A 27,512-nucleotide genomic window follows, 5' to 3' on the forward strand; every position below is an offset into this window, starting at 1 on the left:
ATGGTTGGGGACCTGTAGCAGGCTACGACCTGAATCGCTGTCTTACCCAATGTTAGCTGCACCTGAAGTATCTCCAATGCGCTATGTTGGGCTACCAGTCTGGAGGTGTGCGCATCCTTTATGAATATGGAAACACCACCGCCTTTGGAGATTCGGTCCAGGTTCTGGGGCTGAAAGGTGTGGAATGAGTTATACAAAATCTAACTCTAAATCATTTAGGACATAGCAGACAACATATGTTATCCTATGTACATGACAAACTTTATTTATTTATTTATTTTTAGTTTGATTACCGGGGAAGTCCACTGGGCCAAGAAGTGCCCATTTTCAGTGGAGGCCCGGGGAGAAAAGCTCCATGAGTAATACAATACAATAAAGGTTACAAAATACAAATAAAGGTTACATAATGAAATACAAGAGTAAGATTCATACATTCAGGAACTGCAGAGTGTAATATACATCATGAGACAGTTTAACAACAGAAATTTTTATTTTTTTTTTTAGCTCTTCAGATGATTACAATATTTACATGCTTGGAGTTAATTAAAGTCTGCTAGTTCTGGTTCTTTGGAGGAATAAGAATAAGCATGAGAGTGTAGTGGAGCAGGAGTAAGGAGAGCTTAGTGGGGAGAATCCCTAGAATTTATGTGGGGTGAAAGCAGGAGCATTTCCAATTGGAAGATAGGTGTAGGAAAAGTTAGGTCTTGAAGGATTCAGTGTTGGGTATAGTCCTAAGTGAAGGAGGGAGAGAGTTCCATTTTTTACCTAGAGAGAAGGAGAGTAGGAGCTGGCCAGCGGGACGTTTGGGTTTGTGAATGGAGATTAGGTTTTGGTGTTCAGATCTCAGTGATCTGTTTGGGATGTATGGAGGAAGGATGTTCTTTAAGGCTGGGCATTTATCAGGGGAGAAGATTAATTTGTGAGCGGTGGTTAGTTGCAGATAGTCTAGGTGGTTAGGGAGTTCTAACCAGTTCAGAGATTGTAGGCTGAGGCAGTGGTGAGTTGACATTTTGGATTTGGTGGCAAATTTAGAGATCTTATTATAGCAAGCTTCGAGCTTAGAGGTGTTGGAAGCAGACAGATTGGTTAGAAGAAAGGCAATGGCCAGCTCAAGTGGCATCCTTTGGAATATTCTTTCCAATTATAATTCATATACTTAAACAGTAGAATAATACAGTCATCATTCAGAAACTACTAAGACTTTACATTTCAATGTATTCTCATACATTGTGCTCTTTTTCATGACTTCAATAATTTCCTTTACACAAACAATGCTGCATGCAGTACAGAACTTGTAATAATAAAGGACAAACTACAAAGTCATATTATTCATGTTTCTACTTGCTTTTTCTAGGCAAGCAATGTTCCATAATATCCCTTTGTTTATGGCAAAGAGCAGCTGTGTCTCTTATACAACATTGCAACATACAGCTGCCATACCCATGTTTCACAGAATACAAACATGTTTTCTCATCTACCTTAGCTAGGAATAATTCTAAAATGCAAGAAATAATTTTGAGAGTTTTCCATTTATATTTTAGTACTGCTCCCTTTAACCCTGTTCTAGGTTATGTGAACAGCTCAGTAGGATATTTCACAGCAGTAAGGCAAAGGAATGGGGAGACTGTAGATCCCAAAACAATAAGGTCAATGCAGTTTTAAGGAAAATACTGAGGCAGTGTATAAACATAGCGGTTTCTGTTTATCTGAACTGCAAGTAAATGAAAAGCTGCATGGTAAACACCAAGTGACTGTAGACATTTCTTTTGAGCAGCCCTGGTTTCCCAAATTTAATCCAAAATTTTGAGGAGTGCCATGACGAAGAATCTTCAGAATATAATGTCTTATCCACTGATCCATGGTCGCAGGAGATAATCTTACAGACACTACCACTAGGTGAGTGGAAGCTACTTTGAGTTTCTGTCTATACCTAAATTGTATGCAGTCAAGTGCTAAACATTTATGTTCTGTGTGTTTCAAAGCAGGATTTGACTTGTGCACTTTTTATGTTTCATAGATCAAATCCTCTGTGAATGAAATAAGATGAGAAGGTTCAAGAGAAGTGAATCTACCATCATACTGGAAAATAACTATTTTATATTTAATACTAAGTACTGTAAACAACTCAAATGAGTTGCTATGGGGGCTACTGTAGCTCTGGCATTTGCAGGGCTGATTTTAGGTTGGTGGGAGGAAGAGATTTTACTCACCATTAGTCACTTTTCTAACATTATTTTTTAATGATGGTTTATTGATGATTTATTTTTATAAATGATTCTGCCACCTCTCATGTCCAATTTTTGGAAGAAATGAATGCCAGTTGTGAATTTTTATCTTTTACGTCTAGTAAGTCTAATAATACAGCTTGTTATCTGGATGTGACATTATCATGGGATAATTATGAAAAACCTATTTAGTAGAATACATAGGAAAATACTTTCGTTAACAGTCACCTTCATTTACTTTTACAATTTTAGATCATGTTAACAAGATTTAAGAGGTGGCAACCTTAAAAATAGTGTAGAGAGAAAAGAGACAGAGTGGCAAATCAGCTTGCAGCAGACTGTCCCCCAGGTTTAAATGATGTGGTTAATGTTGTTGTCTCTTTCGGCTTTTCCCGGTTAGGGGTCGCCACAGCGGAACTCCGGTCCGCTAATGATTGGCATTAGATTTTTGCGTGCCGAGTTGCCAGCCCTGACGCACAACCTTCAACGAAGGTACACCCATTCACGCATGTCTTCACACAGAAGACGTTTTAGCTGAGAATCGAACAGGACAACGTCTTACTGTGAGGCGACAATGCTACCGCAGCACCACCACCGCAGTTATCATATAGGAAATTGACTATTTAACATTTTATGATATCACAAACAGACAAGTGGCATAGTATTTTAAAATTTAAACAAATTTATTTATTTAAGAGTCTTAATTGTTTGAATTATTGGTTGCAGTGTTCTAAGTGGATGGTTCATAGTATTTATAAAGGAAGATCTGTGTGATGTATTTGTTTTTCTGATGAAGTCTATCTGACGAAAGGATTGAATAAAATATTTTACGCTAAAGCCATTTTTAGTTCATTCTTTGTAGCTGCCAGTGTTTTTGTTTAGTTTGTTTTGCTGGTTACACAGGAATTTTCTGTTTTTGGTTTTGAATCTACTATCAGATGACCAAACAGATAGTCTTCAGATCAAAGATTTTGACCTCAAATAACCATTTTGGATACCCCTTCTACAGACATCATTCCAGTCTCCTCTTCTGTGAATAGTGTACAAGCAAAATAGTTAAAGTCAAAAATGGTCCCAGAAACAAAACGAGCAGACTAAAATTTTATTTATTCTGAAGCCCTTTTGCAGTTGTACAAGAAAAAAAAAATGTGCGATAAGGAGCAAAACAGAAAAATGTTGAAATACTATTACATTTACCTCCAAAGTTATCAACTTTGTATCTTCATCACTACTCCAGACTAAATCATTCATAGGTTCATAGGTTAGTACTAGGCTAACTGCCCTTATGGGCCATTTTAAGCCTAGCCACTTACCCCATGTGAGAATCAAACCCTACACCTTGGGTTTCTAATGTAAGCACCTTAACCATTACGCCAACCTCCCACCCCATTGATGTCTGAGTTTAATAAAATCAGTCCTTTCTTTCAAACAAAACCTGAAAATGTGAGATTTTCCAGCAGAAATTTAAAGTGAAGCTTGTTTTTTTTCCTACAGATATTGACTTCACCATATTCATTCCTAAATCCCCTCTTCAGAATAAGTACACAAATTAGTAGGATGACATCAGATGCAAAAATGATGGTGAGACATACTGTCCCAATACTGAATGCCAGAAAGTTTATTGCATCATTACATTATTAAAATTATTTAAAGGACCTATATATATATATATATATATATATATATATATATATATATATATAATGTGCAATCTGTGAGTTACTACAATTGTGTGTGTGTTGCCAAAATAGCATGAACTGGAATGAATTATTTTAGCGTCTGAAAATACATGATCTGATGTCAGTTTTCATTCTTCCTCAACTAATAGGATCAGATCTGATCCCCAGATCTGACTCGGCAGTTATACTAGCTTGTGGCTTCCAACAAACTCTCCAATTCCTTTCCTACCATAATGCATCATCCCTAACATCTCTCAGATCTCGAAAAAAAAATAACTTTAAACTTAAAAACTATACCTTTTAATGCTGATTTTACACATTCTACTTTCAAAAGACATTGCACGTTTATGCCATATAGCAATGAAGTTGTGAAAATCTTTGAACATGCAATAGAAAGAGACATGTATGAGTGATTTGCTCAGCATATAAATGGAACTGTTTACAATCTCATGAAGTTAGAATGAATAGCACTTAGAAGCTTAATTAATAATGCTGCCATAAAAATATAAAACCTGCAGATAAGGGTGGGGGTGTAGTGGTGATGGACACTACTTTGCACATACAAGCCATGCATATAATGTTATTCATTGATGACGTTAAAATTACTAAACATGAACAAATACAACTTGCTAACCATGTTTCTAAGAGTTTAGTTAACTTGTACAATGACAACAAGATAAATAAGGAATTGCTTGCTTGTTTATTAATTAAAATCCTAAGGTACCAATAATATATGGAGTTCCCCAGATCCACAGGTCCACCATAATTCCACCCATGACGCCTGTTGTATCAGGTAGATGATGCACTGCAGAACCAACTTCAAAGTACCTAGAGACTCAGCCAAGAGTTACTTTTGGACACATACGTACAATTTTGTGAGATACTGCCGATTTTTTGCAAACTTTATATGGGTGGGCAGGAATCTCACTGTCACTTTGTTATTCTAGATGTGGACTCTATCCACTGCCATTCCCTCAGATATGGGGATACGTAGTGTGAAACAGTTTTTATTTGAACAAACTGAATATGAGCAATCATACGTTAATACTTCATGTAACATCCCGATTTTAGTTCTTGAGAACAATGTTTTCCTGTTCCAATGACAGCTCTATAGACAAGCACAAGGCTATGGGCACCCAACAATGTAATGTAATCTATATGTGCTAACAGGAACACATTTTATCAGCTAACAATCCATTTCATGACAATATAGTGTTTTTTTTTACAAACGATTTGTGGATGACCTCTATCATCTGGGAAGGGAACGTAACTACCTTTGATTTGTTTTATGATTATATATCCAATAAAAGTGATTTTTATTTTTACATTTAAGAAATGCTTCTCCTCGAACATTGATTTTTTAGACATTACCATCACTTTTGAAAGAAGATAATAGTATTCTTAACACCAGTTTATACAAGAAACCTGTTAAATGTAACAACACTTTACATAGAAACAGTATGTATCTTCACTTCGTCTTCAAGAATGTAGCAAATAACCAATTCTTGAGAATAGCTAGATTAACCACTCAAGACAAAAATATGTTAGAACAGATGAAGGTAGCTGTCAAAGACTTAGCCCTTAGAGGTTACAACAAACAAGAAGTCCAGCAGATATGTGTGGACATTACAAAGAAAAGAAATACAGTTGCCGCACCCATTTTCTCTAACCAGGTAGACAGGCACACAGAGCACGATACCCATACTACCACTAAACCAAATCTTAGGTGTACCATGACTTATAACAGGAACTCCTTAGCCATTGAAAATATAATCCGTAAACACTGGCACATACTACAGGACATTCCATCACTTAGTAATTATATCACTTCACAACCCCTGTTTTCACATGAGAGAGACAGGAACTTAAAAAGCATATTATGTTAATGTGGTTTATATCCAACTCACAGAAAAAAGGCATTTATAAATGTGGCAATTGTGTATTCTGTAAGTACACTGAGAAAATTATTACTCATCTTGTAACAGCCATACATTTTGAAATTAGAGCCTATGGTAACTGTAACACCAGGAATCTGGCATATCTAGCAACATGCAGTCATTGCGCTTCCTATAATAAAGGTAAAACAAACCAAACTTCATATCCAGTCATCTCTCAGAAATTAACAGAAAAGTAGTTACTAATGCCTTAAGCAAACATAAGCTGGAGAAGGGATCTACCCACAGTTTTAAATTCCTGATTTTAGAAGTTGTATATGAAAATATAAGAGGTGAAAATATTGTTCTCAGAACTGAGAGAGAAGAACTGAACTGGATTTTGAAGTTTAAGGCTCATATTATGCCAGGGCTTAATGGTATTGCCCCTCTCAAACCTATACTCGTAACCAAGCATGTGTCTGTGTACATATATTTGTTGCAGCAATATATGGATATTTCATATGTAAGCCAGCTAGCTGCCTTTTTATAAATTTTATACAAGTCTTTTATATCCATTTTTATATTAGGTTTATACATTTTTATAAGCCTTTAAGTTTCACATACTTGTTATTACATATAAAGTTTTTAAGAATATACTGTTCCTTTAATTTTAATTTTCAATTGATTTGTGATTTATACTATTTAAACCATTCACTGGTCAATGTAAGTTGTTTCAGACACCTGAGGAAGCCCTCTGGGTGAAAGTTTTATGCTTGTGTTCTTGAAATTTACTTGTGGACATTAAAAGCGTACCTGAAATTTACTTGTGGATATTAAAAGGATTTCAAAGTGCATTTACTCCACCCTGGTTTCCAGTGATTTCTTATTTCTAACTGAATACAATTGGTGTGGCACTGGATTAACCTATATTCTGGTTCACTTTTTTGCAGCCTTGAATTCCAGTTATGGCATTTCTCTTATAGTCTTCCTGTCAAGCTGAAAACAAGATGTGAGAGGTGTTGGGGTGATGCTTTATGGGTAGGGAAGGAGCTTGAGAATTTGTTGGAGGCCATGAGCTAGTATAACGACCGACTCGACAGGGTGGCTGAGTCACAACAACCTATGCAAAACTCTACTTCCATGGACAGTGCAAGTTCCGTTCTTTTATCTGCCAGGAACGGAATGGAGAACTTGGAGCAGCCCACAGGAGGGAGTGGGACAACTATGACAAAACAAATAGACCAGGGAAGATGTACTAATGGACCGAATACGGCCAACAACGTTGCACAACTCAGTAATACACCTGCTAATACTGGTAATGGTCCAGGGCAAAAACAGAATTGGCAGTCTGTTCCCTTGGAGCCTATAGGGGTCCCAGACTTTGTATCATGGATAGGGAGGCCGTTTCACTTTGCCCAATCAACTACAAATAATATACAGGAACAACTGAGTGAAGATAGAGTCGATTTCACAACAAAATTGCACCTGTTTGACCAGAAGTTAGTGAAACTAAGGAAAATTCAACTTGAAATAGCATATTTCCAAGAATGTTCACGTTTGAAGGTCATACCTAAGGGGCTTAGATCATGGCAATACCCGACGGGGCTTGCAGAAGGGTCTACCTTTCACCGTGACCTTATTAAATTATTTGACAAGCATGGGTTTGAATTGCTGGAGTTGATGTGTAAACACTATCAAGAGGCAGTGAACGGCTTGTTAAAAGAGACAAGCAAGCTGGACAATGATATTAAAAAAGACATAGATTTTCAGAGATACCGCTTTGAATATTAGTGGATCTATAAAAAAAATAAATGCAACCAAAATTAAAAAGTTGAACCGTGATATTAAGGATTACAATAATGGAACAGCTTATCCAAAACCACCAGAATCCCAAGGAAACTTCTTAGCGACCCCATTTGAGACTGTGGGGGAAGAGAGGAGTGAAGTAGTAACGGAAGATATGAGTTCTACAAGTGCTGGTAGTGGGGGCAACTTGCCAGACACTGTACGTTGGAGTGAACGCCTAGCCAACAACATGAGAAACAACAAACAACCTCAGGCAACCAATAGCTCAAATTTTCAGAACAGAGCTTTGAACCATGCACCTGCAACGGGTCAGAAAGCCCGAAGCAAAACCAAGAGCAGGTGGAATTAAACCTGGACAGTATGGACATAGAATTGGATACCACACATGAATGTAAGGTAATCTATAACTCTAGTTTGGACTTTAAAATATTCAACTACTCTGAGTTTGTTTTTTCCACTGAACTAGTGGAGTTATTGGCTAAGGGATTCACCTTTGTACCTTCCACACGAGCTAATTTAGCAAAAACTTTGGTTGAACTAAAAATGTTTGTGAGGAAATTTAATTTATGTGCAATAATGGGACAACAAATAAGTGCAAGGGGGGAATATTACATCCCTAGTACTTATCACCTACCCTTACACCCCACAATAGCACTGTTTGATCAACTTTGTGAACTAGACATATGTTATTTTACAGGAAAGTCCTTATTAGGAAACACAAGTGTATTTAACATTAACAAAGAAGAAAAAGACATGTTGGAATCTTTACAAAATTTTCCAATAAGAAACCAGACAGGGGGGGGTGGCCTAGTAGTGATGACCTACGAAGATTATAATAACAGGATGATGGATATAGTTAACACTGACACATATGTGGAAGTATCTAAGAATTAATTAAATATTGGATACTCTAGGATTAGGTCTTACATCAATGACATGCTTATAGAAACCAGGATAGACATTGACCTGTATAATTATCTCACAATGCCAGCACCCAGGGTACCTATCCTGTTTGGAACAGCAAAAGTCCATAAAAACTTGTATAACCCTCCTATGTGACCACTAGTTGACGCAAGAAACAGCATCACATACGCATGTGCAAAAGCTGTTGATAATATTTTGAAAAAATACGTCAAAAGTGAAAGGCAGATTTCTAAAGATTCATGGTCATTTTTAGAGGAAATTAATAGGACCAAATTTAGTGAGGAATTCAATTTCCTCACTATAGATGTCAAGGACCTTTATTCCTCCATTCCCCACGTGGAAGCAATTGAATGGGTGGCCTCTATAATGAGACAAAAAGAAGCACCATGTCATGAGATTAAGTTGGTTGAGGAACTCTTGGACATAATCCTGTCATGCAACTATGTAACATTTAACAAGTACTACCTTCAAAAAATAGGTGTAGCCATGGGCTCCCCTTGTGGGGCCAGCGTGGCCAATTTGGTAATGGCGTTTTGGGAGAGGGAGTACGTTATGTCTAATTCACACATCCAAGAGAAAATTCAATTGTACACACGTTTCTTGGACGACATATTTATTTTGGTTAAGGGGACATACAAGTTGCACAAGAGATGGTTGAATTCTTTAACTCTACATCAGAATTCCTTAAATTTACATCATGTTTTGCACAAGATAGAATAGCATACTTGGATGTAGATCTAATTAAAGACATGCGCAATGCATGTTTTATAGCAAAAATATTTCGCAAGGACACATACTCTAACTCTTTCTTGCAGTATTCTAGCTGTCACCCCTTTACACAAAAGAAATCTGTAATAAAGGGCCAACTAGTTAGAGCTGCGAGGATGGTCACTAAAGACCACGATTTTCAGGAAGAATGTGGCTTTATGAGAGATTTATTCTTGAAAAGAGGCTACCCCGTCACCCTAATTAAGGACTTAATTGAAGACGTCCAGTTAAAAAGGGAAAGGAATTTATTTGCCCATCTTGAACCAACATAGTGAACACATTACGGAACTATCAGTTGTCAGACAAACTATTAACCCCATACAGCTTTGTTATTACATACAGCCTAGATGCTAAAAGTGTGGTTTCCATAATCCAAAAGAACTGGGATATATTAATGAACGATGGTGCATTGAGAAACAAATTCCAGGAAAAACCTAGGATTGTTTTTAAACGGGGAAACAACTTGAAAAAAATACTGGAAAGGAAACCAAATAGGTAGGTAAACATAATGGGTATGTTTGAATGCAACATGTGCAGATATTGTAAATACATGGACACCGGTCAAACATTTGAGATTAGTGGCAAGAGATATAAAACAAGGGACAAATTTGACTGTCAAAGCAAGCAGGTAGTATACCTAGCAAAGTGCACATGCTGCCCAGTATTCTATATTGGAAAAACCGACAGGAAACTCCACGAACGGGTATACGAAAATGTGTATGCCATTGGGAGACACAAAGCGGAGAATGCACTTGCAAGACACATCATGGAGTACCCACAACACCAGTTTACATTTCGGGCAATAAATCAAGTTAGGAACGAGAGGAGATGGGCCCCAGATTCGTTGATTTTAGAGAAAAATGAACTTATGTGGCAATTGAGACTGGATGCTTGCCATTACACAGGGATAAATTAACTAAGTTCCATTATGTGTATTTTAAAACTAAGAAGCTTAAGCCGGTAGTAAAAAAAAAAAAAATTTTTTTCTTTTTATTTTCATTAATATTTCATTAATATTTTTTATACTGCTTGGATACATGCTTGGATACATACAAACACATGCTTTAAACCATATTTTGTACAGACGTATATAAATATACGCTTCATAACATAATACTTTTAAAGAAATTTTTTTTTGTAAGCATTTTTTAGAAATGTTTTTATTTATTCATTAGGTAGGCTTATGTATGCAACTAATGTTTTTTGATGTTCACAATATAGTAGAACTGTTTCTTTTATTTGAAGGGAGGTGGAGTTTGCTTTCTAAGCAAGAAATGGACAGCCACTCATATTACTGTTTTTAAACATATGATGGGAAGGAGGGGAATTTAAACCCCAGTGTTTTAAAATGTTTTTATCAGAAGAAGTTGGTTTTTGTAAACAACGAAAAGCATTGTTAAAGCTTAATAAAATTGTTTCCTGCATCTGTGTGGAAAGAGGTCGTGTTTTGGGCGATTTGACTTGCACTGCTTTAGCATTTTTGAAATTTCTTGTAGTATAACGACCAAGTTGGATCTGATACCATTAGTTGAGGAAGAATGAAAATGGACAACCCAGGTGGAATGTTATGGTGAGTACATAACTTTTTTTTTTTTTTTTTTGCAGCTTTCTGTAGTGGTCTACAGCTGTCACCATTGTGTGCTGCAGTCTTTTTGAACATGACCATGCCATTGCATTCCAGAAAAAAAAAAATCAATAATTGGGGGCTTTTCCCACTCTGTTCTTTTAACTCTTCAAAACAGGGTGCAGGATGACTCGTGGAAAAAAAGAAGGAAGTCATAAGGCAAAGTCTCTAACTGCCAAATTTTTCTGATAGTGGTGCATCTGTTGTCAGCTTCTTTGTTCAGAAAACATGGACATCATTTAAAATCTGATCATTAAAGTGGAACAAATCTGATCATTAAAGTGGAACAATGTGCCATGCTTGAGTTTTTTTTTTCCTACAGAAATGATCAATGCTCGATTAACTATGTTCTCACATTTTTATGAAAATGTCTAAAATAAACATACTAGCATTACTTCTTGCTAATTTCTTTTTGTGATATCCTGTATTTGCTACATTTCCTTTGGTACAGTAAGATATTCAACAAACAAGGCACATGGAGTAGTAGCAGATTTTACAAAGAGCAGATAACACTGTTATCACTGACTGCATTCAGGCAGACCAGCCATAGATATATTATTCAATCATTACGTAATGGGAATCGTGACAACATAGCACCATATGTTATGTAAGCTGGTTGCTTCCACACTTCTTCCAGCATTTTAAGAAATGTCTGCCTTCATTTGATTTGACATGCATTTTTTTGTTGTTGTTTTTAAATAAGCTCTTCTAAACTAACCTCCTGCAGACTCTCAGCAAAGAAATGTTTCCTCAGCACATTTGCTTTTTTGCTTGTGTTACTTCCTATTTCCAAAACAAACATCATAAAACATGTCATCTGATCAGGTATGTGTAGGGAAACTGGATGCTAACACTGCTTCAATTTATCCTTCTGGGTGTGACATAATACATCAAGAACAACACATGAGGCTAGCCAAACAAAATGTCTGACAGTCCTGCAGTGATATTTTGGCCTGCCACTTTCTGTTTCTTTTCATTCTACTCCTGAGGCTAAGGGTGCAACAGAATAGCTAGACAAGTTGATGACCCCCACTGCTTATGCAGAGTCCTTTAGTGCCAAATTTTATACATATGTCAATAGCTGCATAGATGCATCAGTCCTCCTGTGAAGTAAATACAATGCAAAATTCAAAAATAAACCCCAGTGGTGGAACCCATATAAACAGGCTCTATAACTAAAAACCCATTGCATGTAAGAAATAAATGTAACCTTCAATATGCGAAAAGGCTTCTGCTAAATTTAACAGGGAGCTCCAAACCCTTATCAAATCAACCAAAACCAGATAGGAGGTAAAAATTACCACTCAGGCAAAGAGCAACCACAAAGCCTTCATTAACTATGTTAGTATACTTAGAAACAATACTCAGCACTGTGCACAGTTAGTAGTAAATTTTAATCACAAGCTCAGAGCCAGAGGACCAAGTCAGTTTACTAGTGGATACATTTAGCTGTACCACCCTGCTCTCCCCTCCTACATTCCCAAATCTCATACCTGCATCCATACACATCCAAGTCTCTCATGAACAAATCCTCAAGGCACTATCCAAAACCAAGCCCACTGCTTCTGTGAGAGACTAGATAACTTACTAGGTTGCTTACAGGCCAGTGTGAAACAGGACCCGTCAGACCCCCTACAAAGGCTATTCAATATCAGCCTGCAAACAGACTTTATATAGGATGAATTGAGGACAGTAGCTGTTATCCTCTTGCACAAAGGTGGAGCATCAATGGACCCTAGAAATTATAGACTCATAAGTGTGACGAGCCTCATCTGTAAGGCTGTGGAAAGGGTCATTATGGAATTAATAAATAAGACCATTCTTAACTTGAAATCACCAACCCCAAGCCAGTTCATATTTGCTAAGGGCAGATACTGCCTACTTAACCTGTCCGAATTCTTGAGAAGGTTACTGAAGCAATAGATAAGGGCAAATCAAGACAAGCTGCATATTTAGGCCTTAAAAAGATGTTCAGTATCATCTCCCACTCAGTTATAATAGATAAACTTTCCCAGCTAAATGTTAATCACTATGTATTTTGTTGGACAGCACACTGGCTCACAAACAGAACCTAGGAAACTAGGGAGGGCCTCTCTGCTTCCTCCAAAAGATCTGTCACTAGCAGTGTACCCCAGGATTCAGTCTTTGGGGCACTCCTCTTTGGCATTTACGTCTCAGAGGTAAAAACTACTGTTGCGAGTTTATGGCTGACCAAGTCTGCAGTGGACTATAAACTCATCATAAACTCATCAGAGGACACCAAGATCTTCCAAGAAGGCCTTTCCTAAACCAATAGCTTGCATCAAATCTACTGATGAAAATTGATTGCCAAGAATTTTTTAACAGTATTTTAGGTTCATCGGTTCATAGATTAGTACTAGGCTAACTGTCCTTGTGGCCATTTTTTTAAACCTAGCCAATTACCCCATGTAAGACTCAACCTCTGCACCTTGTGTCTGTAAGGTAAACACATTAACCATTATACTAACCTCCCACTATCCCACCTTTTAGCAAGCAGGAAGTACCTCATAACTATTTTATTGAGAACACACGCTGAAAACTGATCCAGTGATTAGGGACCTGAGAACCAAGTCAAGAAACTGCCCCTCGATCATCACATACCCAGTATTGTTAGAAAGTGCTTTTTCATTGCATAGCTTATTACTAAGGGTATGGCGTCCAGATCCAGGGACAATTCTGCTTTATTCTGCACTCATCAGGCCGATCATTGAGTATAATGCCCCTTTCGGTATGTACCTGTCCAAGCACTGGATACATACTGAATGGCCACAATGCTTTCTTACCAAGAAAATCAAGGGCCTAAATCATAAACTCTATGCAGACTACATTAAAGCCTTTTTTCAACTTCTCAGAGTTACACAAGCTACTGAGGGGTGATCTCTGCCTTGCATACTGAGTATCAACACAACATATCCAGTCATCCTTACTGCACATTTAATGGTGGCATGAGCACCTGCTTAAGAAATCTAAATCAATTTTCCAAAATAAATGGAACATGTTGGAAGGATAGCTATGTATCACAGACAATACTTGTTCTTTGGAATTGGCTTCCTCTCCATATAAAGCAGTTCAAATTTGTTAAAATGGGTTAACAAAAACAAAGCCACATCCATGAAGTGCATTACAGAACACTCCTCTGTGCTTCTTAGAACAAAAAGCTGAGGAACAGGATTACAAAATAGAAAAGCCACTAACAGGGGACATCCAAAGAGGAAGGTGTTACCTTTACTTAGCTAGGAAGTGTGTGCATGTTCTGTGTGTGTGTTAGGGCATACATACTCTTCTTAAACTATTTTTACATAATCTAGATGAATAGATGGTTAACCACAAATTTACCTCTGGTTTAGCACCCTTGTCCCTTATGGATAGGGGTAACAAGAAAATGTTCTGCTCATTTCTTTATTTGTACTTGAAATATAAGGGCTACAACCTTCATGGGAATGTATGTACGTCTAGACTTCTATAGATCCTCCTGGATCGCTGAACCTATGAATGAACAGATTGCCTCACTGGGCAAAAGTTTACAGGTACCTTTTGTCACCTCAAGAAAGCCAATATTGTCATCTTGAGGATACGGTGTGGTATTAGTTGTATTACGGTGTGGTATTAGTTGTATTACTACTTTATTCTCTTAATGATCTTCCCTTCAAAAAAGATTTGGGTTTGATGTTTGTACTACATGTCCACTGCCATTGCCTTTACTATTAACTCCGAGTGTAGTATCAGAAAAAGTGACAGCTGTGTGTAAAGGAGTGCCCAAGGAATACTTTTCCAGTTTGTAATCACATTGCTCAGCTTTATGTTCTAAGAAGCACAGAAGAGGGTTCCATAATGCACTTCATGGATAAGTTCATAGGCTGGTACTAGGCTATCGGCCCTAGGGCCTATACAAGCCTAGCCATAACAATTCCCTGGATATTTCTTCCCACAATATTTACTTCCCGTCTAGATGGGCAACTGACATGATTCCCGGGGTGAATTTCCTATCTCCCATCCAATCGTCAAGGTTCCTTTTGAAGAAGGCCAAGGAGGCGCTCTGCTTGACATGTATGGGCAGTCTGTTCCAGAGTATGGGGAGTCTCTGGGTCAGAAACCTATCTCTCCAGCATGTTTTGTTCATTGTGATGACAAGGTTTAGATCCCTGGAGTGTGTGGCTCTGAGGGATTGGGATTTCTTTAAGTGGAGCATGTCCAACAGCTCAGGGTCTGACATGGCTTTGCATGTTAAGCAGAGATCACCTCTGAGTAGACGATATGCCACAGAGTATAGATGGAGTTTTTTTAGATGGTCAGCATAGGGCATCTGCTTTAGGCCTGTGATTTTTTTAGTAAGGTATTTCTGCGGCCTTTCCAGCTGTTGCAGATGTCTTGTGAGGTACATACCAAAACTCTATAATGGGTCTAATGAGGGATGAGTACAGTGGGACAATGACCTCCTTTTTTCTGCATGAAAAGCCCTTAGTGATGAGGTGTGCCACATAAGATTTCCTGACTGTTGTGGCAATGTGGTTATCGAAGGTGAGACCACTGTCCACCTGTGTCCCTAAGTCTGTCATCACACTTTCGGTGTTTAGTGTACTGACACCTATGTGGTAATTCATGGGTACATGTTTTTTCACAAAGGGGATAACTATACATTTCTTGGCATTAAGTTTGAGCCCATGGCTTTGGCACCAAGCATCTGTTTCTGTAAGACCCTTTTGTAGAATATCTACATAATTTGTGGATTCAGTAATGCCTCTCAGTTTGCAGTCATCTACGAATTTTGTTAGCCAGAGTCCCTTAGTGTTGGCCTGTACTTCAGAGAAGTAGATGCCAAACAAGAGTGGTCCCAGGACTAAACTCTGAGGTACTCCACTTGTCACATGTCTGGAGCTGGATTTGGAGTCTGCTACTTTTACAGTCTGGGTTCTGTCAGTAAGCCAGTTGGCAACCCATCGAGTGATGTAGGAATTTATGCCCAGCTTAGTAAGTTTATCTATGATTCTTGAGTGGGGGATGGTGTCGAAGGCCTTGGCGAGGTCCAGATAGGCTGTGTGGACCGTCTTACCCTCGTCCACAGCTCTGGAGACTGATTCAAAGAAGTTAATCAGGTTCAAGAGACAAGATCGGCCCTTCATGAAGGGGTCCAGTGTTTGAAGGTTGCCAATGTCTTTGTTTATAAGTTCCATGATAATGCGTTCCCTGCCCTTGCAGATCAGGCTTGTCAGACTGATGGGACAGTAATTCCCAGGATCCAAGGTAGATCCCCCCTTGTGGAGTGGGATAACTGTAGCTGTGCACCACTCAGTGGGCACGAAGCCTGAGGTGAGGCTATGACTAAACATGGCACTTAGGTGAGGTGCCAGTTCATTTTGTAGTTCATGTAGTACACAGCCCGGGATGTCATCTGGTCCCATGGATGCTGTATTCTTAGCTTTGGAGAGTGCGGTTTCTACCTGTGTGGCCGTGATTACCAAAATTTGGCAATTTTGGATGTGGCTTTGTTTTTGTTAATCCATTTCAAGAATATGTCAGTAACATATATTGATGCTGCTGCCTTGTAGTCACTTAGGAACAAAAGCTTTTATTAAATGAAAAACAAAGTAAAATTTCTATTCCATACTTCTGACAGTTTAGCAATAAATGATATACCTTAGATGTCAAGTTCACAGATACCTACAAATAAGGCTAATGTTGCACCTGCGTAGCACATGATCTAGTAGTCATATATTCAAAAGGTAGAGAAAAAAGTGCAATAGTGCTGTGACACACATACCCTGCCACACACACTGCAACCACCACAGAAGAGTGGTAAGAAGCTGCTAAGCACATCATTCACACTGTTAAGCACTTAGTCGTGGGACTTTAGAAAAAAAGTCCATATGAAGATAAACAGCATCCTACTGCTCTTTTGGTGTGGCCGCTGATTGCTGTTACTGCTCTAGTGTGTGACTACAGGTTAACAGTAGTAAGAGCTACTTAATAAAAGCTTGCTAATTATCTTCCTGATGTCAGAATGGTGATTAACAAGCATGCGTTTTACCCAAATTCAGAGCATAATCATAGTGATCAATACACTACACGTCATTATCTTTCAAAAATAAGACAAAATGCATCACAGAACATCTACAGCCTGGCAGCATCCACAACTCAGGTTTTAGAAGTGGAACGTGACACAGGTTTACTGTGGGCTTCTGCGCTCGACCCACCTGTTCTACAACTGGTCATGCTCAGAGGCATATACAGAAGGTTGCTACAGCTTGCGCGCTTGTGGCAGGGCTGGGAACAGTGATATTATTTCTTAAATTCTCCTCTCACAATCAAACCTCAAAGGTATGCACAGATGATCATTATAATTTGTTTGGGACTGGGAAAAGTGTGGACATTATTTCCCTACTTTTCCTGACAAACCTCAAAGATATACACAGGTCACTGTGGCTTTTGTGGATCTGTGAAAATGCGGTCATTATTTCTTTAAATTTTCACACAATCATACATCACAGATATGCAAACATTATTTCTAAAGCTTGTGTAAGGGCAGTATACTGCCTATGAGCAACAGGCTGCAATACATAACTGCTATATATTTTCTCTTTTTCTTATGATCACAGATCATAAGTCCACATATGTGGCTAACCTTGGGATGAAAGCGTAATGAGACATTGTGAATATACATCTGTGATTAACAAGCTAAAATATGCTACTGTGTTCTGGTTGTCAGATGGATACATATATGGTAGCTGTATTTTAGGAGTGGAGTGAAGAGGCAAGCTCTATGATGTATGACAACAACTTGAAATATATGAATAAGGCCAGTTATTCTTTCACTTTCATCTCAATCCATCATTAGAAGGATACACAGTGACAATATTTTATTACAAGGAGACAGACACCATTCTAAGATATGATTCATGTGTCTTTGCTAGAATTTATCTTCTCAGCTTATTGGGAACTATTTTTGTCAGCTTTGATTATTAATGGGTACAACTTTTTTCCTGAAAGAAAAGATGACTGAATTTTTTCAGTTAAGCACGATTTTTTGACAAGACCGTAACTGTAAGAAAAGGCTGCAGAAAAAGCTCTAAATACCTCAACAGCATCTAGAACCCCATGGATCCTAAGGCCCAGGCAGCCTCCAGATTATGATCTTAATTCTGTTATTTCCACCGCAGCTGTGGCCGTTTAGAAAGTGATGAAAGGATACAGGATGAAAATGAAGTAAGAATGGATTTCTTTATTTAGCCATCATTTTTCTTTAAGCCATCTTTGGCTCAAAAGGTTTGGATAAAGCTCTAAAATGCTACTCAGAGCATCTATAGCCTAATGGCTTCTAGGGGAAGGAGGCCTGAGACCTCTGGCTTAATTTGATTATTTCAGCCTCATATATTATGGTGCAATCTTGGCCATTTACGATATACTGTAACAATACAGGAAAATCTAAAGAGTACAACATCTAACAGTTGTGGTATTTGCCTCAGAGGAACAAGGGATGCGGTTTGATTCCCGTCTCTGTTCACTGTCTGGTAATTAGCTAAGCATACAATAATGTTTTAAAAGGTTGGGGTTGGTATAATGTTTAAGGTGTTTGCCTCACAGACACAAAGTTTGTTTGTGTCTTTCGGCTTTTCCCGGTTAGGGGTCGCCACAGCGCAACTCCGGTCCGCTAATGATTGGCAGTAGATTTTTACGTGCTGGCTTGCCAGGCCTAATGCACAACCTTCAACGAAGGAACGTCCATTCACGCATGTTGCCACACAGAAGACACTCTAACTGAGAATCGAACGGGCAACGTCTAACTGTGAGGCGACAACGCTACGACAGCACCACCTCACAGACACAAAGCTTAATTCTCACCTTTGAAAGGGATATTGGCAAGGCTTAAAATGGCCTGCAAGGGCAGCTAACCTAGTACTTACTGATAATTATGGCCCATGAATTGTAGTACAAATAAGATAGTAGTGTCATATTGTAATACAAGTGTTTTGCTTAAAGTTGTTTATAGTTACAAGAATGGGTATAGATTGATGAGACTTCAGAAAACTTTAGTGGCTAGGTTTAGCATAATGGTTAAGGTTCTCACCTCATAGTGAAAAGACACAAGCTTTGATTCCAAGTTCAGGTTATTAACAAACCTAAACTTAAAACAGCCCTTTAAAGCAGCTAGTCTAATATTCAGTTATGAACCTACAGATGCTGTCACAAGGCAAGCATGGACAAAAAGTAAGGTGCACACTGGAGGTACACAGGGACAGTAGCAGTAGATGGCCCACAGAATCCTTTTCTTAGCATTTCATTTCATCAAAGGCCAGAGTCAAAATATTCTGTACTGCCCCATACATCACTCCTAGTAAGGTTTGTACTCTCCATAAAACATTTTATAACATTGTAACATCTGGTTAAGAAAAAAACATGCAAGATATTTTGTTAGATTTCTGGTATACAACAATCATTTTCCTTGTATATTCCTTTACTGCTACATAACATATCATATACCTGGTTGCATAATAGTGTTATACATGTCATTACAGGCACACCTCAAGCTGTTTAACTTACAGTTAGCTACTGGCTTTGTCCCTGATAAATGGAGCGCTGTGGCAGTGTTGTCCCTTCATAAGGGTGGGCTTACATCTAACCTGGGTAGAGTCCTATCCTATCCTATAAGTCCTATCTGACTGAAAAGCCTCATTTGCAAAACCATGGGGTGTATTATAACTAACCTCATAAACTGTAACTTGACTTGATCCCCTAACAGTTTGGCTTTATGAAGGGTAGATCCTGTCTATTTAACTTGATAATTGTCTTGAAAAGAATTACAGAGGCTGTAGATGGTGGCAATGCAGTGCATATGATATATCCTAACCTGGTGAAGGTCCTGATCATCATTTCCCATGCTGACATCATACAAAAGCTAACTGCTAATTTGACCCAGATGTGGTAAAATGAAGAGCAAACTGGCTAAAACACAGAACCCACACAGTGTGCAAGACATAACCACCGGCACCTCAAGTAGGCTGAAAGTCTGAGGCAGAACAGTAATATACCAAAAAACTCAACAAAAGTAATTGCTCAAAAATTTCCTGCTACTTTACAGATTGAATATACAAACTTCAGAACTAGCTCAAAAGCTTTCACAATGTAGTTAAAACTTGAAGTAAAAAACAGACCCATTTTAAATAACCTCATTCAGTGACATCATCCTAATTAACATAATCATCTCTTAAAGATAAACAAATCAGTAATAGTGAAATATTAATATCTCAAACCAATACAAATGTTCATTATTTCAGTGGTTGCAACTTAAAAAAATGGTTTTAAATTACACATTTGATTCAACCCTGGTAGCTGATAAGATCTTAAAATATTCATCCATTTTACTTCTAGAGCTTCAGTTCTGCTTATCAAATCCCCACCACTATCACAGTTCTTAACCACTTGTAGAACTGCAAATTTAAAGTGATGTGTTTCAACAATCTCTACTATATGCTTCACTAAAGCATATCTTTTCACTAATCTCTTTATATCTGACATATGTCCTGTAATCATTTATTTAACCTTTTTATTTGTCTTACACATATAGAATGAGTCGCATTTCATACAGGTAGCAATGTACACAACATTAATGGTGCGACAGGTTGCATAACTATTAAATCTATATTCAATTTTTGTAACAGGATAAAGAAAGGAGGAATTTCTGTTTATAAGTACACAAGTACAATCATGACATGGAAAGGTGCCCCTACTGGGGTACTATTTTGACTTTCATTCTAAGATCTTTACAACACAACCTTTGTTTTAAATTCTTACCTTTCTTACAGACAAATTTTGGATTAAAGGGCGAAAGCATTTCAATGCTACTGCTTCTTTCCGTATGTACCAATTTTCCTTAATCACATTCTGAAATGCTTCTGTGTGCCTTTTATAACTAGGGGTAAACCTTAACTCAGTACCCAGCATTTTGGTTCACGTCTGTTGAATCTAAAGGATCTGTATTCAAAAAAAAAAAAAAAATGAAGTTTTTCCTGGGAAATTTTCGTTTTGGTATTCACTTTTCAGATCTCCAAGTGGAGTGTTGTTCAGTCACCCTATACAACACCCAGACTTCTCCTGAATGAACCCTTCCTAGTAAACCATTGGTGTACTAAAAATGAGCTCAAACTAAATGCTAAAAAGTGTTTTATCAGTTTTAGTAGACAACCCCTCCCCTCATCATACTGTACAGCCAACACCACTTCAAAATGAAAACTTTGTCAGGGATGGTAGGCACTTGGGCTGATAACTCCATCTCTTCTGAGCACCATGTGAAAACGGTTACCATGGAATTTTTTTATTTCACCTACCTAGTTGTCAAAGGAATACCATCATGGTTTTAATGATGTAATCACTCCCTTATATTTAGTAATGATCTGGACAATGCTCGAGTACAATGACCCCCTTTGGGAGTGCATCTCAGTAGTCATATCAAACAATTACCATGACCCCAAAGGTTCCTAACCTAAAAGATAACATTCCTAAAGTCTCTGAGCTATGAGATATGTTGGATGCTCCATCCTTTTATTCAGTGTCTTGCAAACTTTTGAGGGGGGAGATCTGTCTTGCTTATTGCACCATTAGAAACCCAGCTGTCCTGGACCACTTGTTTCTCTGCAAATCCAATATCTCCACCAATACTTGAACCAGAGACCTAAATCTCCACTAACTGATAAATGCTGCATGGCGGAAAGGCATGCTTATGAGGCAGCACCTCCCAAACCTTTGGAATAAACTTTCCCTGCTGGTTAAACAGTGCAATTCACTATCTTACTTTAAACAAAAATTAGTGACTGGATGGGCATTCATAAATTTACTCTGGGTTTTACTGGTATGGCGGGAAGGTCAAAAGATTCATTGGCCTTGGAATATCTATGAATCTAAACTCTTTCCATGGCTTACTCCCATAGCTTCTCAGAAAATCTTTGCTTACTCCAATGATGATTCTGAACAGCATATAAGTGGGTGTAACAGAATTAATGATTAATTAAATGCAGCGAAATGATTACTACATTGGAAGTCATTTTAACTCTACTGAATCACATTTCTGGTTTACTATTGAAATGTCGAACGGTACTACATCGACTGTACTATAGTCGAACACGGAAGTTCGAAAATAGTAATGTCGACGACAAAAAAGCAATCTAGGACTGTGTTTTAACATGGGTCGAGGTAGGGGAGATGTTTGTAGTTCTGAATAATATTGAATACCTACCTCGACCCATGTTAAAACCATTCCTAGATTGTTTTTTTTACGTCGACATTACTATTTTCGAACGTCCGTGTTCGACTATAGTACAGTCGACGTAGTGCCGTTCGACATTTTAATAGTAAGCCCATCTCTGTGGCAAATTCTGCCTAATGTTGTGTCTTTCGGCTTTTCCCAGTTAGGGGTCACCACAGCGGAACTCCGGTCCACTAATGATTGGCAGTAGATTTTTACGTGCCAAGTTGCCAGCTCTGACGCACAACCTTCAATGAAGGTATGCCCATTCACGCGTGTCTCCACACAGAAGACGCTCTAGCTAAGAATCGAACAGGACAACATCTAACTGTGAGGCGACAACACTACCGCAGCACCACCACCGCAGAGATATCGCAAATTCTGCCTAATACAGGCTTTTAAACAGAATAGCCAAAGCCTGTCCTGGTTCTCAGTGAGTGAACTACAATAAACACACAGGAGAGGGACAATTTATGGAAATTAAACTAATTGTAGAACATGCCTCTCAATTGTATAAAGTAGGTACATGAATGTTATGACTTACTGCACTTGTGTAAATTATCTTTAATGTTTTTGATCCCAGGTTGTGTCTGAAAAACGTCAAAAGACCAGCCCACTTTTCTAGCAAACAAACGGTAATCAAAAACAAATGAACTGTCTAGAATTCTGCAAAATATTCCAGATTTTGCATAATTGTTTGCCTTGTCTCTTGTAAAATGTTGATTTTCTGGTAAATCTCTCAGGAGCATACCTCTCAAATGTCCAGAATTCTGCAGAATGTGCAGATTACTGCATTATATGCTTGGTCTGATCTTCATAAAATTTGTGGATTTCTGGCTAACTATTAAGGATTGTGCTCACTAAATAATTAGACATTTGAGTCTAAGACTTCATATCCTTTGGTAAGTGATTGCTAATGCAAAACCTGTTATTCCAGCAAATTTCTAAGTTTAGAAGAGCAACATTTAAAATCTGTCCCTGATTTTGGCCCTTTAGCATCACATTATTTTTGGCTTTGTCCAGAATTCGTATGCAAAAGTTGAGAAGTATGCTGAGAATTACAGTCAGTCTTAATGTCAGACATTAAAATATATTACTTCTGTTGTTCAGAAAATGCATGTGGGGGGGGGGCGTGGCCAAGGATGAACACAGGATAGCAGCAGATTTCTTCAGCTCCACCAATTTCATTACATTGACAGGAATTAATTACTTAAAAAATTAATTCTTGAAGTAATTTTCTTTCTAAATATGTTTGTTTTATATAGTTCTTGAACTATATCTAAAAAAGAAAGGAAATCTTAATAATATTCCTGTCAGAAATTACTTTGGAAATTTTCCTGTCAGTTTATCAGTCTGAAATGAGTTCCAGTAAGACAAATTCTCAAGACTCCAGCATCAAGAAAGAACTTCAGTCTCTGATAATTATAGTCCAGCAACTTACTGCTAAGATGGATAAAATGGATACTAAAATAGACACTTTCATAGAAAAAACTACAAAACAAATAGACTTGTTACATATGGACCTGCAACAACAGAAGATCCAGATGACAGGCATAGAAGAAGCTGTGAATGACATGGAAAATAAAATACAAGAAGAGGAAATCAACATTGAGTTTCTGCTGAAACAAAATACACATTTACAAACAAAGCTGGATGACCTGGAAAATAGATCTAGGCGCAATAACATTAGGATTTTTGGACTGCCAGAAAATATTGAAGGTAACAATATTACTTCTTTTTTAACAACATGGCTCCCTAAAACTTTAGATTTACCAGAAGCATTCTCTTTTGGTATCGAAAGAGCACATAGATCTATAGCTAATACCAACTCTAACAAAAACTATCCTAGATCAGTTATAGTTAGATTTCTATCATCTTTGATAAAGAGATGGTTCTTAAATCTGCTTGGGCTAAAGCTCCTGTTAAGTTTAATGAGACAACTGTGCGTTTTGACAATGACTATTCTTCCATGGTAATTGCTAAAAGAAAAGTTTTTCTGCCACTAATAAGGGAGCTTAAAAAAGCACAGTTTAAAACATACCTTCTGTTTCCTGCCAAGCTTAAAATCTTCCTTCCTGATGGTCCTAAGGTCTTCGATGATTTAGACTCTGCTTTACTGTTGGTCAAAGAAAAAGGATTTTGGATAAAATAGAAGAAATGGAATGGGCTAGTTCTTCATTAAAGAGATTGGCAACTGAAGCTTCCTGGAAGACTTCAGAGAAGAAGAAGAGACTAAAAACAAATGATTTGTTATATGTTTTTTCTCTCTCATCATTTTAGTTCATTATTAATCTTTTGAATATAGTTCCTGCATTTCCAGAAAGCCACAAATATTTTGGAAAAGATTTAATCAAAGTTATTCTCTATGTGCAAAGAAATGTTTTGTTTCATAACCAGTCAAAATGCCTGAGGATTTAATGGCAGGCTGTGACTCGATTTGTTTTTCTTTCTGAAAAAGTAAGGTTAGTAATTTGATACATTTTTTTATCTTTATCTTTTTTTTTCTTCTTCTTTTATTATTTTCTTTGTTTAAACAATGACATTCTATTTAGATTATGTAGTGGGTAAAGGGTGGGGAGGGCAGGGAGAGAACAGTAATGAAAATATCATTAATAGAATAATAACATATTTATTTCTTGTAAAAGTTTATAAGTTCTTCAAATGCTATTTCTAATTATACTTCCTTGATTATACTGCTTATGCTTGTTTGTAAATAATCTGTCATGCTTTAACTAATAATAATCAGAACTAAATAAGAGTAAATAATATGTTTTATTTTTAACTCTATTAATATAAACAGTAAGTAACATTCCATTGTATATACTTCTTACAGCTTTCTCTTACATTTTTATTTCTGCCTCACTCCCTTTTATTTTCTACTCTCTTTTCTTTTCTTTATTAATATATAGAAATGCTTTTGACTGTGTGGGCACAGTGAATAATAGGATTTGTATGAAAATTGAGTTGGGAGAAGAATGCTGAGTTTTATTGCTTGTTGGTAATTTTGAGTTTAATTTCACTTGCATAGAGGCTGTAATGATCTGTGGAATACATTGTGGAGGTTCTGTCATGTTTAGATGCATTTACACTGCTAAATGAATGTTTGTCACTAGTTTTAATAAGTTTCCGCCAAAATGTTAAGAGAGACAATCTGGGATGTGGGCTGTCTTATGCACAATGTCCTTGAGTTACCTCAGAATCTTCAAATCACAGAATTCTCACAGAGAAACTGAAAGCAGTTAGTATAAACATTGACAAGGTTATCACACTGACACACCACAGATTCAGGAAAAATACTCTGTTTATAAAATATGTCAGTTATAATGAGTTTAAATGATGTAGTTTCTTGTAGTAAGTAAATGTCTTATTTTAGAAGGCATAAAAATGAAACATTTATTTAAATGTTTTGAAAATCTACTTAGCAGCATAATAATCTGTGTTAAAAATTTGTGTTCCAAACATATACTTTACTATAACTCATTTAATTCATCTGATTGACAAACATAAATAATCTTATAACTCTATTCTGGAAGAAATGTCATGTGATATATTTTAAAGCAGTAGGTTAGCATGATTGTAAAATCTGGTTACCAATATGTGTTTGCTGTGCATTGTTTTGTATAAAGCAGACAGATTTATTCTGGGGACAGCAAGTGGGATGGTGCTCTGCAGGGACACAACTCAGTGAGATCATATATATATATATATATATATATATGTGTGTGTGTGTGTGTGTGTGTGTGTGTGTGTGTGAGTGTGATGGCTTTTTTCTGAGAGTCTGCATGGCTATCCAATATGATTTGTAATGATTTCTATGAATACAATGTTTTACTCTATTGACAAAATGAATGTTTGCCACAAGTTTTAATAAGTTTCCGCCAAAATGTTAAGGGAGACAATCTGGGATGTGGGCTGTCTCATGCACAGTGTCCATGAGTTTCCTCAGAAGCTTCACTCACAGAATTTTCACAGAGAAACTGAAAGCAGTTAGTATAAACATTGACAAGGTTATCACACTGACACACCACAGATTCAGGAAAAATACTCTATTCATAAAATGTGTCAGTTATGATGAGTTTAGATGATGTAGTTTCTTGTAGCAAGTAAATATCTTATTTTAGAAGGCATAGAAAATGAAACATTTATTTAAATGTTTTTGAAAATCTACTTAACAGTAGCATAATAATCTGTGTTAAAACTTGTGTCCCAAACATATACTTTACTATAACTCATTTAATTCATCTGATTGACAAGCATAAATAATCTTATAACTCTATTCTGGAAGAAATGTCATGTGATATATTTTAAAGCAGTAGGTTAGCATGATTGTAAAATCTGGTTGCTAGTGTGTGTTTGCTGTGCATTATTTTGTGTGAAGCGGACAGATTTGTTCTGGGGACGGCAAGTGGGATGGTGCTCTGCAGGGGCACGGCTCGGTGAGATCAGATATATGTGTGTGTGTGTGTGTGTGTGTGTGTGTGTGTGTGTGTGTGTGTGTGTGTGTATGTATGTATGTATATATGTGTATGTGTATATGTATGTGTGTGTGTGTGTGTGTGTGTGGGTATGTGTGTGTGTGTATATGTGTGTGTGTATATGTATGTGTGTGTGTGTCTGTGTTTATGTGTGTGATGGCTTTTTTTTTAGGTAATAACGCAGGTGTTTCTGAGAATCTGCATAACTATGCAATATGATTTATAATAATTTTTATGAATACAATATTTTACTCTATTGACAATAATGAGTTTAAGTAAATGCTCATATACAAACAATTCAAGATTTTTTTGGAAGCTGTTGATAGAATTCACATGACAGAAAATAGATGCATCTTAATGCATGTAATGTCTGAATCATATTAGCCAAAGTTTTTGATTTAAATGAATGTTAGAACATAATTTTCTCTCCTCTTGATTTCTAACATTAAGATTATTTGAATGCTATTAGAATACAAGTGTTATATATTACATAGATCTATATAATAGTATGAACAGTTTTTAAAAAAAAAAAAAAAAAAAAAAGTTTATTTTAGTTTATATGATGCTGTTTTACCAAATGTGTAGTTTTGTCTTGATAGATAATTGAATTGAAAACTGTTAACCTCAGTTAAATATAACTAGTATTAAATTGATAAGGTGGTAGCTGAGGTACTGCTGCTTAGGGTAGGGGGTTAACTTGAGTAGTAAATACTGCTCTAAGTTGGAGTTTTCAACTCCAGGCGGGATGCAAGGTTTAATCCTTACATTATTTTCACTTGTTCATTGTTATATGTATATAGTTTTGACATCCACAATATATTTTGTACACTCATTGTCACTACAAACAAAATTGAATCCTATACAAAATCCCATAAGAGATTTA

Source organism: Protopterus annectens, chromosome 16.part0, assembly GCF_019279795.1.
Source record: "Protopterus annectens isolate FY-2018-M chromosome 16.part0, PAN1.0, whole genome shotgun sequence".
Lineage (NCBI taxonomy): Eukaryota > Metazoa > Chordata > Ceratodontiformes > Protopteridae > Protopterus > Protopterus annectens.